Consider the following 6,000-nt stretch of genomic DNA (forward strand, 5'->3'; position numbering starts at 1 on the left):
TTTGAACAAATACAGTTGAGGTCAAAAGCTTACATACACCTTGCAGAATCTGCTAACTGCTAATTGTTTTACCAAAATAAGAGGGATCATACAAAATGCATGTTTTTTTTTAATTAGTACTGACCTAAATAAGATATTTCAAATAAAAGACGTTTACATATAGTCCAGAGACTATAGAAAATAATGGTTGAATTTTAAAAAATGACCTAAATGATTTACATAAGCTTGATTCTTATTACTGTGTTGTTACCTGAATGATCCACAGCTGTGTTTTTTGTTTGTTTGTTTTTATTTAGTGATAGGTGTTCAGGAGTCCCTTGTTTGTCCTGAACAGTTAAACTGCCCTCTGTTCTTCAGAAAAATCCAACAATGACTTGTATGATTATATGGATTTTGTGATCCATCCTTTCAGACTGAGGACAACTGAGGGATTCATATGCAACTATTACAGAAGGTTCAAACGCTCACTGATGCTCCAGAAGGAAAAATTATGCATTAAGACCTGGGGGGTGAAAACTTTTGAACAGAAGATGTGTACATTTTTCTTATTTTCAAATACACAGAAATGCTGAAAAACCAAAGAATTTGTGGGACCAGAAGGATTTTTCTGAAGAAAAGCTAAACTGTTCAGGACAAACAAGGGACTCATAAACAACTATCACTAAACACAGCTGTGGATCATTCAGGTATCAACACATTAAGAATCAAGTGTATGTAAACTTTTGAGCAGGGTCATTTTTATAAATTCAGCTACTATTTTCTCTATATGTAAACGATATAAATAAAAGATAACATGCATTTTGTATGATCCCTCTTATTTTGGTAACCTAATTAACCTTTTGTAGATTCTGCAAGGTGTATGTAAACTTTTGACACCTCAACTGTAAATGTAGCCTTGGTGAACAGAAGAGGCTTCTTCCAAAATCATTGAAAATTCTAGAAGTGGGAATATCATTAGTACGGCACAAAAAATATATATTTCTCATATACTGTAGCTAGTTGACTGTATTACAGTAATCAACATTTGAAGTGGATCAAAAAAGTTCATCACAGTTTGTTGTCCTTAGACAAAAACAGGTATTCTTTTTGGTTTTAGGACAAGTTTAATGAAAGGTTTTGATCCACTTCAAATGCTGACTACTGTATATTGACTGTATTTACAGAAATGTCAATCTTAAACAAATAAAATGTAACAGAATAAGATGTTTGATGTTCTGTAGTGCTTACACTCTCAGATTTGGAAAAAGAGAGTAGAAGAACGAGGGAAACTGCTTCCAAAAAAACACCCAATATAACAGTGATGGACAGATTGGCAAAGTGAGATTTCTCCTCGCCCAAAACATAGGCAGATCATCCTGTATGTTCCCTCAGGTGCCATCAGTCAGTATAAAGGCATTATAAATAAGTGCTTCTTAATAAATCTGCATCTGACTGCATAAACCCAGGTGAATTTAACACAACGGGCAAAGAAATTAAAGATGAACAATTATAGAATTAGTTGCGACTGGATCTCGATCAAAGTTTTCACACATTTTCTGGCCAACAAATAATTTGATTTGGACTCAGTGCTTTTAAACCAGGACTGATCATGCACAAGCACCAGTGTGTTTCTTCAAAGCATACTTCTTACTTATCTTGTTAATCTGAATGAAAGTTGCAAACAAAATGCAAAAAAGTCTTGAAATCTAATAAATGTATACATGCATACTTCTACAGTTTTTGGAATGGATTAAAGTGCATTTCCAAAATGTTATCTAAATCAGCTGAGTTTGAACTTTCAGGAAGCATTCGAGGTTTAGTCTGGATTATTTCGAGGTCAGGTCAAAAATAGCATTTCTTTCCGTGGCATTAACACCTTTGAAGATGTTTTTGAAGATCTAACATCAGCTTCATCTGTCAAGAGGAGCAAAGTGTCTGTACATGTGGAAACCGTCTGTGCCTTTATCCTTCACTGCTCACTCCTCTCATTTGCGCTCAGTGCGATCCATCACGGCCTTCGAGGGAATCTCCAGCGTGTTTGGCTCAGATCGTTCACGCTGAATTCACTCCAAGTGCAGAAAGGCTTAGTCTAAATGTTGTTGAATTTCCTGATAAATGTCATTGGTTAAATGACCTAATCTCTTGGCATTAGCCCTCAGTGTCTGTTTGCAGAAGGCTGTGGAGATGCAGATGGACCCTAAGGGAATTTTTGACTCAAGATCTTCTCTAAAGAGCAGTTACAGTGACTAATCCATTATGCTCTTGTTTACAGTGCTTTAGTCACTCGTCATAGATTTAAAATCGCACTTTATATTCCTAGTCATGGTAAAAAAATTAAAAGGTAAGTGTGAAACAAGGTTTCTGAGTGGCCGCCTTTTTGGGATCACATGACCGGTAATGGTTGTTCATGAGTCCCCCATTTGTCCTGGACAGTTAAACTGCCCGCTGTTCTTCAGAAATTCTGTTTTTCAGCATTTTTTGTGTATTTGAACCCTTTCCAACAATGACTATATGATTTTGAGATCCATCTTTCCACACTGAGGTCAACTGAGGGACTCATATGCAACTATTACAGAAGGTTCAAACGCTCACTGATGCTCAGAGCTGGGGGGTGAAAACTTTTGTAGATTTGTAGATTAGAGTAAATTTTGTCTTCTGAGAAACATGTAAGTATCTTCTGTAGCTTCTGAAGGGCAATACTAAATAAAACAAATATGATATTTAGGCAAAATAAAAATAACGTACACATCTTCATTCTGTTCAAAAGTTTTCACCCTCTGGCTCTTAATGCATTGTGTTTCCTTCTGGAGCATTAGTGAGTGTTTGAACTTTCTGTAATAGTTGTATATGAGTCTCTCAGTTGTCCTCAGTGTGAAAAGATGGATCTCAAAATCATACAGTCATTGTTGGAAAGAGGTCAAATACAAAAAATGCTAAAAAAACAAATAATTTGTGGGACCTAAAGGATTTTTCTAAAGAACAGCAGGCAGTTTAACTGTTCAAGACAAACAAGGGACTCATGAACAATTATCACTAAAAAAACAAACAAACAAACAAAAAAAAAAAAGCTGTGGATCATTCAGAACTAAATGTAAACGTCTTTTATGTGAAATATCATATTCAGGTCCGTACTAAATAAAAAATAACATGCATTTTTGTATTTGGTTAAATAATTATCATTTTGCAGATTCTGCAAGGTGTATGTAAACTTATGAACTCAAATGTAAATGTAATAGAAGACCTCTATACTGTCCAGTAAGTCAATAAGTCAATTATAACCATGTGCTTGTATCAATAATTCTGGCATATTTTCAAGATCAAGAGAATTTCTAACTGGCAACACAAACCAACGAATGCCCCAAAACATCACAGAATCCATCACAACCATTGAAATACTTACTGATGTTTGTGATGCTGTTTTCCCTCCAAAATGATGTCACTTCCTAGAGGATGATGTCATTAACAAATGAAAGGTCTTAAAGGGATATTGCAAAAGACTAAACAGGCTTCCTGCTAAGAGAAAGTGAAAGTGAAAACATCTGGTGTATCAGAGTTGTGGTGCAGTGGATTATATTACAAAACATGTTTGTCTAGAATATTTCAATTAGAGGAAGGAACAAAATGAATGAAGAAATTAAGAAATACCTTGAGTATACCTTACAGCAGGGGTGCCCAACCCTGTTCCTGAAGATCAACTTTCCTGCAGAGTTTAGTTCCAACCCTAATCAAACACACCTGTCTGTAATTATCAAGTGCTCCATGAGATCCTAATTAGCTGGTTCAGGTGTGTTTGGTCGGGGTTGGAGCTGAACTCTGCAGGAAAGTCGATCTCCAGGACCAGGGTTGAGCACCCCTGCCTTACAGTAACACCCAATGAAACCAAAGTATGACTAAAAATCCACATTATATTTATTTGTGATAACAGAATCTAATTTCATTTATATATCCTTAAAAGAGGTGCAGTTAAATATCTCATACTGTTACAGCACTGATCTGAGTGCTGTATTTTTTTTTTTTTTTTTTTTTTTTTTTTTTGTTTTTGTTTTTTGTTTTTTTTTTTTTGCAGCATTTTTTGGCCTTTAAAATAAGATTAAGAAAGAAATCCTCAGTGTATACTAAATGCGAACTGAACTTTGCAAACTGAATTAGGCTTTCTTCCTGAGTATTATGTGGTTGTCTTTATTGATGCTTTCAATAAGACACACAAAACACGTCTGTATCAATTTGTAAAGAAAACAAATATCACATAGCCAGATTATTTATCAGCAGTCAGCAGTTTTATTGTTTTTACAGATGCAGAATTTGAAATCAGAAAAGCAGTAACTGTTTAGACAAATGATTCTACAAAAAAAATGAAACAAAAATTATCCTTAAAATGTCAATCCAGCGTTATACAACATGGTTTCCACTCTAATACACGGTTGCATATTATAATTGAATTTACATTCATTTAAGACAGCATATCAAATCAAATGTATACATACAGTGTGTCATGATTAGCTATTTATGATAAAATTATATGAAATTCAGAAAACAACAAACACAGAAGCAATAAAAAAATCAATGGCGTTTACTTTACTCTCTGTACAGTATATTACAGGTAACACTTTTCTTACACTGTAACAGATCTGGTTTTGATTGACTTCATGGTTTTCTGGTTGTTTTGCTCAGGTACTGTCCTCTGGCTTAGTCCTGTTGTCTCAGAATCATTTTCAGGATTTATCCTGTTGTATAATGCTGTATTTTCATTGTTCCTGAAGTTTCTCAATTCTTTTAAGTATGCAACAATTGTAGTAAGGAAGGCAATAGACAGCACACAATATAACAGAAAAAAACCTGCAATCTGGGATAACACCAAAAATATGTGATTAGTTTCATGATATTCATTCATGATATTTATCAAGGCAGTAGTTGTAGGCAGTACTCCCATTATTCACGGACAAATACTTTTATTTGCTGATGATAATATCTGCCATTAATTAGTAAAAATCACCATAATGGATGTTTCAATCCTGTTCTAACAGTAGTAATGCATGCAAAATGAAAGATCAGGAGTTCAGATTTATTTATTTATTTTTAATAATACTGTACATTCAGAATTATTTCAAACTGTTTTGCAGTGTTGCCACAAGTTGTTGTATTTTTACTTACCTTAGATTTAAAAAATGCTGGAGTGGATTGAAGTTCTGTCACATTTATTGTATTGTTACATGGAGGATTTGATGAAAATTCTAAACATGCAACGTATCTTCCATCAGTAAGAAGTAATACAATCCACAAAAAAGATGAAATCAGGAAGGTCTTCACCAAGAAGATTTGTTGCCGATGTCCTGGTTTAAACCATTTAATAACCATGACCATGTAAAAAAGAACAGGAATAAAAAAATGTAGAAAGACAACATTCCTGTAAGGCTGATTACAAGAACACACAAAGTCATTTTCTAGCATTTTTTCAGCAACGACAAGAATGAGACCACCGAGAGCATTTACTTTCAGTGTTTTTTCATCTAAAAATGGCATTGTAAATCTTGAGTTCTCTTAAGCCAGGAGAGCAGTTATACGCGTTTTACTTATGTCTTGTATAGATCTTCTATACTGGCAAGTAGCCTATTCACCTCCTTTTAAAGTGTTTCACTTCCTAATTCCTTTTATACATACATTGCATTTCTAGTCCACCTTGTTTTGCAGTATGCATGTCATTACTTGCCTCAGGCCAATTCACACCGCACAAATGCCAACAAACAAGTTGGCTGTTGGATTCAGAATTTTATGAAGAATAACTGTCATGTTCAAACTGCCTCAACAACAGACACCAATAAACACTGACTGACCGTTTTCAGTCAGGTGAAAACAAACTCTGACCAACATCAAGAGATGCCCACAGGGGTAACACAATGATCCAACAAAACTCAACAAACATGTTTGTTGGCATTTCTCTGTGAGCTGTGAATTGGCCTATATACAGTAATGGCTTACAGTGTTATCAGTTCCTAAATGTTATGCTGTCCAAAGGCAGTCATG

General features: G+C 34.7%; 1 long non-coding RNA gene across 1 annotated transcript; it reads right to left on the bottom strand.

Annotated features, from left to right (window-relative positions):
- Positions 1 to 4,232: 4,232 nt before the first annotated feature.
- On the bottom strand, positions 4,233 to 5,746 carry LOC127152692 (uncharacterized). The gene is made up of 2 exons (XR_007825125.1): positions 5,131 to 5,746; positions 4,233 to 4,822 (listed from the first exon to the last, which is right to left on the bottom strand). It is a non-coding gene; the product is annotated as an uncharacterized LOC127152692 (long non-coding RNA).
- Between the last annotated feature and the right edge of the window lie 254 nt (positions 5,747 to 6,000).

Source organism: Labeo rohita, chromosome 21, assembly GCF_022985175.1.
Source record: "Labeo rohita strain BAU-BD-2019 chromosome 21, IGBB_LRoh.1.0, whole genome shotgun sequence".
Classification (NCBI taxonomy): domain Eukaryota; kingdom Metazoa; phylum Chordata; class Actinopteri; order Cypriniformes; family Cyprinidae; genus Labeo; species Labeo rohita.